Source organism: Cervus elaphus, chromosome 5 (assembly GCF_910594005.1).
Source record: "Cervus elaphus chromosome 5, mCerEla1.1, whole genome shotgun sequence".
Taxonomy (NCBI): domain Eukaryota; kingdom Metazoa; phylum Chordata; class Mammalia; order Artiodactyla; family Cervidae; genus Cervus; species Cervus elaphus.
In genome coordinates this window covers 106,414,836-106,427,363 of record NC_057819.1, presented here as the reverse complement: position 1 = coordinate 106,427,363, position 12,528 = coordinate 106,414,836, and the positions used below count along the sequence as shown (strand labels likewise).

At 53.2% G+C, this 12,528-nt stretch overlaps 1 protein-coding gene across 7 annotated transcripts in view; it reads left to right on the top strand.

Annotated features, from left to right (window-relative positions):
* The first annotated feature begins 247 nt into the window (after window positions 1–247).
* Window positions 248–12,528, top strand: part of EPN2 (epsin 2) — a 51,999-nt gene continuing 39,718 nt past the window's right edge. For 2 of the 7 annotated variants that reach the window (XM_043904015.1, XM_043904013.1), the window contains exon 1: window positions 248–418. The gene's annotated coding sequence lies outside the window, so the exon portion shown is untranslated. The remainder of the gene's footprint in view (window positions 419–12,528) is intronic. The other 5 variants (XM_043904014.1, XM_043904010.1, XM_043904018.1 and 2 more) reach the window with 4 other exon arrangements.

The window sequence follows — 12,528 nt, the reverse complement described above, 5'->3', positions numbered from 1 at the left end:
CTGCGTGGGGTCGTGGGTACCCGAGGGAGGTCGCGGGGTCAGAGAAAGTGGAACCTGGATTGGCTGGGACCCTGGCCCGCGGGAGCGGGGCGGGGCCAGACTGCAGGGGGCGGGGCCTTGCGGGATTTGGGCCGGGCGGAAGGGCGGGCCCGCTGGACCCAGGGCGGGGCCTCGGGGCACGGGGCGGGGCCAGACGGCAGGGGGCGGGGCCTTTCGGGACCTGGGCCGGGCGGAGGGGAGGGGCCGGCGGGCGCGCGCACGCAGCCGGCGCGCCCCCTCCCGGCCGCCATGTTGGCTGGTGTGTGGGTGTCAAACCGAGCTGGAAGCGGCTGCGACTCCTCGGGCTCCAGTCGCTCCCGCCTCCTCAGCTCTACTGGCGGCCGCAGCCGCGCACCCGGGTCGGCCCGGAGGAGCGCAGGTGAGCCGGGGCCTCGGGGCTCGGGGGCCGGAGCGGACCGAGGGCGCGGACCCTGCCCCTCCCAAGAGCGCCCCCAGAGCGCGGATCCCACCACCACCTCCGGGAGTATGCACCCCTCGGTCCCAGCCGGGTCCACCTCAGCCGGGATCCCCTCTTACCCAGCAGGCCCCGCCCCACGGGCTGGAGCACGGCCCCTCCCCGTCTGGGTCCTCATTCCTCTGCAGGGACCCCCTCCCTTCCCCTCAGGGAGCTCTTCCTTTGGTATCCTCGGAGCCCCGGGCTTCCCGCGCCCGCCGCAGCTCCGGGAGCCCGTCCAGGCCTCGCCGTCCACCTTTCAGCTGGACCCACCCTGCCCCTCCTCCCTGGGCCGGGCGCCCCCGCCCTCGTCCAGGTGCCGGCCGCCCCGCTCTGGGCCGCCGCGGGCCCCCTCCCCTCCGCAGGGACCGGGCTCGCCCTCCCCACCCCACGGCACAGCGGGGACGGGGGCGGCGGAGCCAGGCTCCAGCTGCCTTTTGTTCCGCGTGGGATGGCGAGACCCCGCCCCGCGGTCCTGCCGGGCTGGTCGAGGTGGGTGAAGGGGTGCGTGGGGCCGCCTCTTCCAGGGGACCCTTCGTCTCTCTCCCCGTGGGGCGGCTCCCGGGAGCCCAGCGCCTTGGGAGAGGCTGGCCCTTCCGAGAGGAGTCCGTGCCAACAGGTTTTTGTTTGCAACCCGGAGTTGGCCCGGTGGCTTTGCGGGGGGAGGGGGTGAGGACTGCTCGCTCTCCCCAGAAATCCCGGCAGGGGCCTGTGGGAACCCATTCCTCCGCCCAGGGGCTCCGTCTGGGGCTCTTCGCCCTTTAGCTGCCCTGGGGACGCGTCGGAGCCTGTGCTGGAAGGAGGATGGGCTTAACCACCTTGAGGATTCAGATGGGGAAACTAAGGCCCAGAGAGAGGCACTGGGTCATGCGGTGATACAGCGTCGGTGCCGGAACTAGAAGCTTGGGCTCGGGGCTCTCTCTGGGATATTTTAGAATTTTTTTTTTAGAGAGATGTTCAGGGTTATCCCTCTCCTCTTTTAACATTCACTAAGAACTTGAACAGAAAAAGGTGAGAAGTAGGAGTTGTTCCTTTCCACCTCCAGGAGGAGCTTAAAATGATTGAAAAAGGTGAATTTTAATTTTTAATGGTCCTTGCCCTCTTCCAGTTATGTAAGATAATCAAGATTTGGCAGAAAACTTGTGCATCTTGTAGCTCTAGATACGGATGTTAGGTGCTAACAGATCGTAGGCCGAATCCTGCGCAGCAGGGGTTGAATTTGCACTGATAATTAAGTTTTCATCTGTATTTAAATGAACATCCAAAGGGCCTACAGGTTGTTCCTGAGTGGTGCTTGTTCCAGCAATTGTGTTTGGGACAGGTGATTGTGTCAGAGAGTCTGCCAAGATCTTCTCATTTCTTATTTATCTTCATTAAAAAAAAAAATCTGTATCTGTATTTTTACATTTTTAAAACTTTTGTGCTTCTTTAGTTTTAATATTGGGTCAGTCATCCTTACCAGTCTCACTGAGTTTTTCTTTTGTAAGCACTGGATGAGTTGCATGCATGCTCAGTTGCTCACTTGTTTCCAGCCCTTTGTGACCCCATGGACCCCTTTGCTCCTCTGTCCATGGAGTTTTCCAGGCAAGAATACTGGAGTGGGTTGCCATTTCCTTCTCCAGGGGATCTTCCCAGCCCAGGGACTGAACCTGGGTCTCCTGCATTGGCGGGCAGATTCGTTAACACTGAGCCACCAGGGAAGCCCACTGGATGAGTTGTTGTTCAGTTGCTAAGCTGTGTCCTACTTTTTTCAACCCCATGGACTATAGCAGGCCAGGCTGTCCTCCACTGTCCTGGATGAGTTACTGGCTGTTGAAGAGTTTGGTAAAGTGCTGATTAGAGTGAGGCAGGATCCAGGGCTGCATCCCACCAGCCCTCTGGCCAGGAGCGTGTCTGGGTTGTGTTGTTGGGTGTACTGATCTCGGTTTACACAGGCTTCTTGCCTCCCTGTGCCTGGCAGATGGGGTGCTCTGGGGAGATCTCTCTCCCAGCAGGGTGTGTGACTCCAAGCCTGTGCCTGAGGTGTGAAGAAATGTAAGACTTTCGCGTGATGAAAGCTAGCATGGTGTGTACGGTCTTGAAAAATGCCACATCCTTTATGAAAATCCTCTCTAGAAATGCAGGTGACACTCTGTGTAACTGTCTTCCATGACAAGACGTGGGTTTCCTGAGTGTTTGGATTCTGATAAGAGCCCTGCAAAAAGTAGTTGAGAATTACTTGGGATGCTGATTTATTTATGTTTTTTAAATATTTATTTGACTACACCAGGTGTTAGTTATGGCATGTGGGATCTAGTTCCCTGACCAGGGATGCAGCCCAGGCCCCCTGCATTGGGAGCATGGAGTCTTAGCCACTGGACCACCAGGGAAGTCCTTCTGATTTATTTCAATGGCTTGGCTTTTCCTGAACCTAAGGAGTGGGCATTTATTCTAATAATAGTAATTATTGTTTAGATTTCATTAGGAAGAGTGGCAGCATTCAATTCTTCGTGGCCTGAAGTACTGAAGGATTTTCACGCACAGGGCTGCTGTTGTCACTTTCTAGGGAAGCACCTTTAAGTTTTCAGAGTTCTCTGGCAGCTGTTCTCCCCCTTCTCCAGAACCTTCCTGGTGGATTGGTGGGTGTGGAGGACTGTGGCTGTTGTTTCATGGCTGAGGATCTGTTGACCCTGAGCCGTGGAGAAATCAAAGGGCTTGGATTTGGGAGATTGAGGAGCTGTTGTTTCATGGCTGAGGATCTGTTGACTCTGAGCCTTGGAGAAATCAAAGGGCTTGGATTTGGGAGATTGAGGTTGGGGAGGATGTGAGGAATTATCCAGTCCTACCCTGCTTTTGTCTGCTAGGCTCTCAGTTCAAGCATTCTACTTAAACAGGTCTCCCAGGACTTCCCTGGTGCTCTTGTGGTTGAGAACCTGCTTTGCAAGGCAGAGGATGTGGGTTCGATCCCTGGTCGGTGAACTAAGGTCCTAAATGCTGCAGAGCAATTTAGCGCATGTGCCACAACTGAGACCCGATACAGCCGAATAATATTTTTTATAAAAGAAAAAAAAAATTTTCATCCAGTGTAGCATGAAATGTGAATAAGGAGTCCTGGGCGGTGGACAGCAGGGAACAAGCTTATCCATCCCCACTGCAGGATCCACGGTTCTGTCTTGCTCTTGCCAGAACTGCTACTGTTGGTCCAGCAGTCCTGTGCCAGGGTGTTATCCCCCTTCTACAGATGAGGAAACTGAGGCTCAAGAGCGTAAGTCTTGTGCTCAAGGTCATGGAGCCAATAGGTCATGGGGCTGAATTTAGACAGGTGTGTTGACTCCCCAGATGTTATGATGCCTTAATCTCATCTGAGAAACTGAGTCCTGGGGTGAAGAGACTTATTCTAAGCCCAGCTGTGAGTTGGCGGAGGACCGAATACCACGGGGTGACCTGATTAGGATTGCTGAGGTGGGAGAGAGCACCCTTTGGTTTTGCCAGATGCATTGGGAAATGTCTTTGTGTCTCCATCTGTTAAATTTTTGAAAATTGACAAGCTTTCTGATAAGTTCTTCAATGGAATTTTCTTTGGTCTTAATTAGTTTGTTCAAGGTGTCTAAAAATAGGCTCTTAGAAAAGCAAACACAGTGAAGTAAGTGTCCATGCTGCTGAGAGAAGGTGTGTTGAGTAGCCTCTGTCCACAAGCTTGTTTGTCTGCACCTACCTTCCACATTCTTGATGTCTTGAAATGCAAAGTTGTTCCAGCAGACTCTTGTTGAACATAATTCCCCTCTGTCTTCACATCCACATGTAACACAGGCGTTGCCACCCATTGTGAGTGAAAAAACAGGCCCAGAGAGATTAAGTAACCTTTGAGGAGCTGACCCAGCCAGCTGACCCAGGCCTGTGTGGTCCCAAAGCTGGGTGCTTCCCACTCCACCAGCCCCTGCAGAACACCCCACATGATGAGTGCTCATTTCTGTTATAGGACACACTTGTGACCTGAAAACCACCACGTTTATTTAGAGGGCTGGGAATTGTGAACGAGGAGATGTTTGTCTTTTTCCTAACTTCATTGTCTGTGAAGACACGGAGGTTTGAATGGACCATTTGAACTGATAGAGGTTGAATTTCGGCTTTGGATTTAGAGAACGGCCTGGCTCTTTTGAGCAGGTCCTCAGCACTGTTACGAACCCCCATGTGCATGGGATTCCTTCTGGTGACTCAGCCCGGCGCACCCAGGTGCTGGGGCTGCTTTGTGCCTTCCTGCGGGCCCTCATTTGGGTGGAGCGCGCCAGCCCTCTGGAGACAGAGCAGGCAGCCGTGTCCCTTACCTGGTCAAAGTGGTGGTTGGAACTGTGCACAGAGGCTGTCAGGGAAGGGACCCCGTCCACTTCCTGGCACATGGATCGTGAGTGGAGCCAGGAGAATTAGCTCGGCTTGAGTGGTGACTGACCATTCAGGCTGATGCATGATATGGGTTTAAAAGCATCTATAATTCATCACTTCTGAGTGCAGGCTTCATCCTTCCTCTCCCTCCACCCCCCCCTCCCCCCCCCTTCACAGAACAGAGCTCTGTAGCTGAGGACATCAAATGGCACAGACAGTTTGGCTACAGAGGCCATGCAACAGCTTTGGAATCAGGTGTGGGTATAGATTGGCCTTCTGGCTGGATGGCTTTGGGCACTTTAATCACTGAACTTCGCTTTCCTTGTCTCTAAAGGGGCCAGTAATAACCACTGCAGATAGAGGAGTGGTCTTCCTCGACCGCTGGTGCATATTAGCATCGCTCAGAGGGTGAGCCCTGCCCCTGCCCCCAGCCCTGCCCCCAGCCCTGCCCCCAGAGTTTCTGACCCAGTGGATCTGGAGTGAGGCCTGAAAATGGGCTATTTCAGCCAGTTACTAGGTGTTCTCTGATGCTGCTGGTTCTGGGGCCAGATTGGGAATGCAGGCCCACAGGACAGACTGGGAAGGCCAGTGAGGAGTCTGTACTGGCTCGCTGTGCTGGAGAGTCACCAGCAGCACGTCCTTGCTGCTTCCCAAGTTTTCTGAGTGAGATGGTGGCATGACGCTTGGGAAGGGAATTTGGTTTCTCAAAGTGATGTTTTCACTTGTTCTTACGTGATTGTAATTTGACCTGTGGTCACAGCACGATGACTGTGGGTTAGTCAGGATGTTGTCTTTAACGAAGGGAACGTAGATGTCAGTGCTGTTCAGAGAGGCAGTTTGAGTCCAGAATCCTGTTTGAAAAGCTGATTCTTCATTCCCACACGTCAAGCAAGATGTTTGCTGTCAAGGCTCTTTAGAAATGTAGCTGAGAAAGGGCAGGGGGCGTGGCGTTGGACAAGAGCAAACTCTCACGGGGCTGTTGGGGGTGGCCTCTGGTGTTAATGGAAGTTGCTCCTCCCTCCAACAGTTCAGAGTGATTTCACAGTCTTTGGTGTTTACAGTTTGGAAGGAAAATTTTTTTTGCCTCCAGTAGTAATGATCAGCTTGTCTGTCAAAACCAGACACGTGGGTGTGAGTGAGCTCTGCCGATCTTTGAGTGTCTCCTTTGTGCCTGGCCCTGTGCGACTCCTTCCACAGGGCGCAGGGATCCTCCAAGGCCCGTCACCACATTCTTTTCGCCTGTGCAGAAACTAAGTCTCAGAGGGGTTCAGCAGCTGACCTCAGGCCACACAGCCAGTCATTGTCCTAGCTGATATTTGCCACCAGATGCCGCCCGTGTCAGATTGAAAACCACAGCGTTTCCGTGGCCTTGCCCTGCAACTGTCCCAGGTGTGCCCACTTCCTCACGGTACCTCACGGCAACCCAGAGGCAGGTGCTTCACAGGGGAGCAGAGCTGGAGCTCAGAGGGGTCGGGCTTGTTCACTGGCACCCACCCAGTGCCGGCAGGACCTGAATCCTCGCCTGTCTGAGTTTAGGGCCTCATGAGCTGTTTCTATGACACCTCCCCTCCCTGCCCAGAGGTGCAGAAGTCAGTTCTGAGACCCAGAGCTGCCTGGGTGTGTAGAGCAGGGAGTAGAGCAGGAACTTGGGGGGAGCCTGGCTGGACCAGTGGGAGGAAGTCTGTGTGGCTGGTAACGGGTTTTGTGTTCGTAAAGCCGTGCTGAAATAATCGCTCAAATTGCTCTTTGAGAGAAGGGGCTTTTTTCTTTTTTAACTCTGTGATCCTGAAACTGCACATTTCGTTCTGTGAACATGGCACATGGGTGTTTAGGACTCAAAAATGGTCTGGTAATGCTGTTGTTAAAATGTGATCAAATTCATATCAAAGAACTTTGTAGTTTTAAAATGTTGCATATAAATAAAAATATGATGCTTCACCTTCCTCAGCAGGCATTTCACAAATGCCTTCAGCACACGGGTCATTTTTCTTGTCCTACCTCCCATGGATGAGGAGGCTGGGGTGTGATCACTTTCCCAAGGTTTGAAAACTGCCTGCAGCTCCCAAGCCAAAGGGTGATAAACAGCTATGTGTCAGTACCTGCCCTGTGCTCTTGGGAGGCCCTGGAGGTTTGAAGTTAGTTGTTTTGTAAACTCTCTAAGACTCTGGGGTGAATACATCCTGAGAACTACAGGTTGCTAGCCAGAGTCTGTCCGCTTCTCTGTGTCTGCCTCCCCCAAGGTCATGGCAATCAAGGAATGATGATGGACTGAAAAGTTCATATTTTCACTTGAAAGTACGTCCTCCCTGAATGCCTGTTTGATATTCAGAGCTGTCATGGGGTATACTGGGAAATGGATGATCAGAGAAATAGCTTTTAGGCCACTATCTGAGAGGTAGTTGGTTGATGCAGAAGTATGGGTGTCAAGTCAGGGTAGTTCCATGACCATAGGGCCAATATCTGAGGGCAGCATCAGCCTGCAGGAGTGACGCACAAGGTCTCTGAGGTCAGAGCTGGGTGTTTCTGAGAAGCCATGGCTCCCGCCACCAGGAGAGAAAAGGGTGTTGGTGAGGCAGAAGCTGGTGGTTTGTGGAGTTGTGATTTTGATTCTCGGTCAGGAAATCAAGAGTAGAGAAAAGTCTGGAAGAGTCGGAGAAGACAGGATCACAGCTGGACCTGGCTGGACAGGGAGCCAGAAGGCAGACGGGGGGTGGGTGCCTGGCGGGGGTGTGGGGTGTGTGTGGAGCAGGCTGTGGAAGCAGCCCTGCTGGGCAGATGCCTCCTGAGAGCAGGGAGCACTGGATGGCCACTAGCTCCAATGGGGCTGCGGCCTTGGGGTTCTAGTGTTGGGAGCGCCCTCTGGCAGGGCCTGCAGCGTGGCCTACTTCCTGTGGGTGAGGGCCTGGCCAGCCTGCGTTCACCGGACTGGATGGGTTCCAGAGCCAGCCCCGGGGTGTGTGTCAGGGTGAAGAGGCCAGAGTCCCGCTCTGTGGAGGGGGCTCCTTGGGGCCTCATTGCCGCCTAGGAAGGTGGATATCAAAGCCCTTGGAGCCTGCAGTTCGTATTGTTGGCTGCACCTGTAGGTCACATGGCCTGAAAGCTTTTCAGAATGCCTGTGATGGGGCTGCACCCCAGACGGTGGTTAGGGAGCCAGTCATGTTTTCAGAAGTGCTCTAGAGCACTCTGATGGTGTGTGTGGGCTGCGAATCTGAACTGTGTGCTCAGGGAGCTCCTGGGAGTGTCAGGGATTTGGCGGGGGGCGTCGAGGCTGGAGCCAGAGGGAGCCAGAAGCCTTTGCAGTCACGAGGTGTGGGGTGCTGGGACCCAGAGCTCCTGTCAGCTGCTGTGGATGGACTGGGAGGGAGGGAGGAGAGGGGGCAGGTTAGGGGAGTCGTGCCAGAGGAGGACGGTTGGGTGACCACCTGGCTGCAGAGGTTTGCCTTTCAGTCACCCGGGGAAAGTGGGCTGGGTTAGCAGAGTCAGCAAGGTGAGAGCAGGAGAAGAGACTCTGGCCCAGCTGTTTGGTGACCTCCTTCAGCCTCGCTCTTAGCCACGTCAGTGCAGCTCACACCACCGGGCCAGCCTGGGAGCCAGATTCCTTCCTGCACCCCTAACTGTGATGACCACAGCAGACACTGCTTGTAAGATGTAGAACTACACTTCTGAAAAGTAATTATAGTAGATAGCTGTAATTTAGAACTCCTTATTTAGGTAGATGCACTTTATTGATTAAAGATCAGAAATACGGTTTTACCTGGTGTATTTAACACAAACCACAGTATCATCATTTATGGTATTTCCAGAAAAAAGTAGTTTTCAGTCCAGTTTATTCAGTTCTTAATGTTTACTGAACACACATGTGTTATATACTGTAGGTTAGGAATACATACATGATAAGATGTAAGTTCCTAGGAGGGAAAGATTAGGAGGTTGTAATTAATGTATACACACCACTATATATAAAATAGGGCTTCCCAGGTGGCACAGTGGTAAAGAATATGCCACCAGTGCAGGAGATGGAAGAGACGTGGGTTTAATCCCTGGGTCAGGAAGGTCCCCTGGAGTAGGAAATGGCAACCTGCTCCAGTATTCTCGTTTGGAAAATTCCATGGACAGAGGAGCCTGGCGGGCTACAGTCCATGGGGTTGCAAAGAGTTAGACACAACTGAGCACACACACACACACACACAAAAATATATATATGTGTGTGTGTGTATATATATATATATATATACATAAAATAGATAAACAAGGACCTACTGTAAAGCACAGGGAACAATACTCAGTATTTTGTAGTAACCTAAGGAGAATAATCTGCAAAAGTATACACACACTACTGAGTTACTGTGCTGTGTATCTGAAATTAACACTGTGTTGTGAATCAGTGTTGTAAATACTCTAGTTTAAAAACAAAGGATGTAAGTTCCTGCCTTTAAGCAGCTGATGATCTGCAGAGAGCAGCTCCTGACGTGGGACAGGTAGTGTCAACTCCAAGAGAGAGACGTTTAGTAAGTGTGGGCAGATGCCGAGAACGAACTTGGGTGTCAGAGAGGAGATGGTGCGTAAGCAGAATCTTGAAGAAAAAGTGGGAATTTGGGGGGTAAGAGGACCCCAAGCAGCAGGAATGGGCCATGAGGAGCCCTGGGTGAGATGTCAGGCTCGCTGAGCCGGGAGGGTGTGGAGGAGGCAGGCTGGGGCATGAGCGGAGGCCCCCATCAGCCTTGAGTCCACCCTGGTTCTCACAGGGCTTTGGCGGCAGGGGGCCCCCGGTGCTCCCCCCGACCTCTGATCTGAGCAGCTCTGCTCCCTCCGAGCGTGGGGAGCTGGGAAGAGCTCCTGTGAGAAGAGGTCCTCTGCTGTTTGAGACAGACTGAGGTGATGTCACTACTGTGGTGTGTGGGCGCAGCCCGGGGTGACTGGGAGCGGGTGCTGGAGGCCTCCCTGGTGACCTGGAATGCCCACACTCCTTTCTTTTGTCGCAGAAGGTGGGGCTGGAGGGGGCTCTCAGCTGCCCCTCCTCTCCGGGAAGCTGGTTCCTTGGATCCCAGCCGGGTGGGGCAGCTCTCCTGCCTGGTGAGCAGGTCCCTGGGGAGAGGACTCCTGACAGCCAAGCAGCTCTGTTCTCTAGAACTCCTGGAGCCCTGTGTGATGACATTGTCAGGGCGAGGGGCTGAGTCCTTAGCTCAGGGCATGTGTGAGCAGCTGCTGTGTGCCTGACTTGGAACTGGGCACCCTCCATGTGCACCTTGGTGGTCCGTGGGCCCCATCCAGCCTGCCAGTGCTTTTCGTTTGGGTTGTTGGTGCCTCTTTTTCAAGATTGAACTTGGTTGCTGTATTGGTTTCCTATGGCTGCTGTAACAAATTACCACCCACGCAGTGGCTTAAAGCAACACGGTTCTGCAAGCCTAGTCCATGTGGCTCTTTGGGTGTAGGCAGGGCTGTCTCTTCTGGAGGCTCTGGGGAGCTCTGTCCCCTGCCTTCTCAAGGTCCCTCCTCTTCAAAGCCAGCAGCTATAGTCCTGTCCCTCTCCCACTGTGCCTTTTGACACGGCTTGCCTGTCTCCACTTGTACTTTAAGGCCCTTTGTGGTTACATGGAGCCCCCTGGATAATCCAGGGTCCTCTTCCCTATTTTAAGGTCATCTGATTAGAGACCTTAATCGCATCTGCTACTGTAATTCCCCTTTGCCATCCAACTGGGATTAGGATGAGGGCATCTTTGGGAGGCCTTTATTCCGTTTACCCCAGATGCCAACATGAAAATCAGATCTTACATAGCAATCCAGACTTGCGGCTTCATTGACAAATCAGAACACTTGGCAGCCGGGGCCTGCCCCGTTGCCTGGCAACCCTGGGTCAGCGCCAGGGTCGGCGCCATCTCTGGATGGGGTTGTGTGTGCCAGCTCCTCACAGCCCCCACCCCTCCCATGGTATCCACTCACCTCCCTTCGTGGCCTGGGCCCTGCTCTGGGGACTCACGGCCTTCCACTGTGGTGGCAGGTGCCTGCTCAGGGTGGTGGAGCTTCCTGCCTCCATCTTCTGTGTCCTTATGAGACCCCCCCTCCCCCATCTGCAGACCTCTGTCCTGTCCATGCCTCCCCTGAGCCAGGCTCCACGCTCCAGAGCCTCTCTGGTGCTCTTCTTGGTGGTGGTGTTCATACCATAACTCCTTGTCTCCTGTCCCTTCTTTCCAGCCTTGTACCTTCCACCTTACATCTTGCATTGGCGTCTGTGAGAAGCAGGTCTTTCTAGTGCACCGTTAGAGCAGTGCCCATCGAGTCAGGACCACACAGCAGCGTCTCGTTGAACACCTGCTGTGTGCCACGTGCTCCCCTAGACTCTGGGAATGCGATGGGGGTGGGTGGAGGGAGATACCTGCTGCACACTTAGTTCTGGAAGAGGGAGCAGGACAGGTGAGCCAGCAGTTAGTTGCAGCATCAGCTCCTCCTGCCTCTCGGGAGGGAGGTGCTGGCAGCGTCTTGCTCCTGGGCCCTAGCCTGGAGGTGAGCTCCATCTGGTGTGCTGGGGCTCTGGAAGAGGTGCTTCGGTGAATGATCCCCATATTTGCAGACATTGCCGGGACCCCAGCTGGTGGCTGAATTTGGGACAGGCATTTTGGAGGGTCATCAGTTAGCAGTGCGAGAGCCCAGGCTGGACGCCTCTGTGTGCTGCTGCCCTGTGGCCTGACCTGGGACTCCGGTTGTTTTCGAGGAGCCCTCTGTGTGGCTGCTTGTGGCCAGGTCTGCCTCCAGGTGACCCTGTGCTGTGGGGCTCAGGTGGAGGGCGCCTGGTTGAGCCCCTGAAATTTGACAGCTTAGAGGCATCTAGTTCTTTTATCTACACAGAATACTATCCAGCAGGTCAGAGATCTTTGGAAACTTGCTTGAAAACAAAGCTAGACTTATCATTATGGAGGGTTTCCAGCTTATAAAAATAGAATAGTTCAGCTTGACTGTTTTAATCTAGGCTCTTCTCCCTCCCCTGCCAGATTATTTCAGAGCAAATCCGAGCTCTGTTGATAAGTGCTTCAATGTGTATTGCTCACAGATGTGGACTCTTTGGGAACTTATATTTAAATAAGGACTGACCACCAATGGTCCTAATTCTGAAGTTCATACTCTCTGGGTTCAAAGCTGGGTTTTTTCATTTGTAGCATAACAGTCATCTTTATACAAAATCTTGATGTGGGTTAAATTTTATTAGCACTTCTATTAAGGCAAAACAATGAGAGTTCAGCTATCTTAAATTTTTTTATTATAAAATAACATAAAATTTACCATGGTAAATGGACCTGAGTTTGAGCAAACTCTGGGAGATAGGACAGGGAAGCCTGGCGTGCTGCAGTCCATTGAATCACAAAGAGCTGAACACAACAGAGCAACAGAACAGCAGCAGCCATTTTAAAGTGTAAGTACTCGGCGGCATTAATCCCATTCCCTGTGTTGTGCAGTCTCAACTCTGTCTGGTTCCCAAGCTGGTTTCATCACACCTGGAGGAGATAGACCTGCACCCATCAGCCCCCACTGCTCCCCTCCGCTCCCTGGCATCCATGGACTTGCCTGTGCTGGACGGTTGATATGAATGGAACCGTGTGGCACGTGGCCTTCTGTGACTGGCTTCTTCCCATCGGCATCCTGTCTTCCACAGTCACCGCCATGGTCAAGTGTCAGTGCTTCAT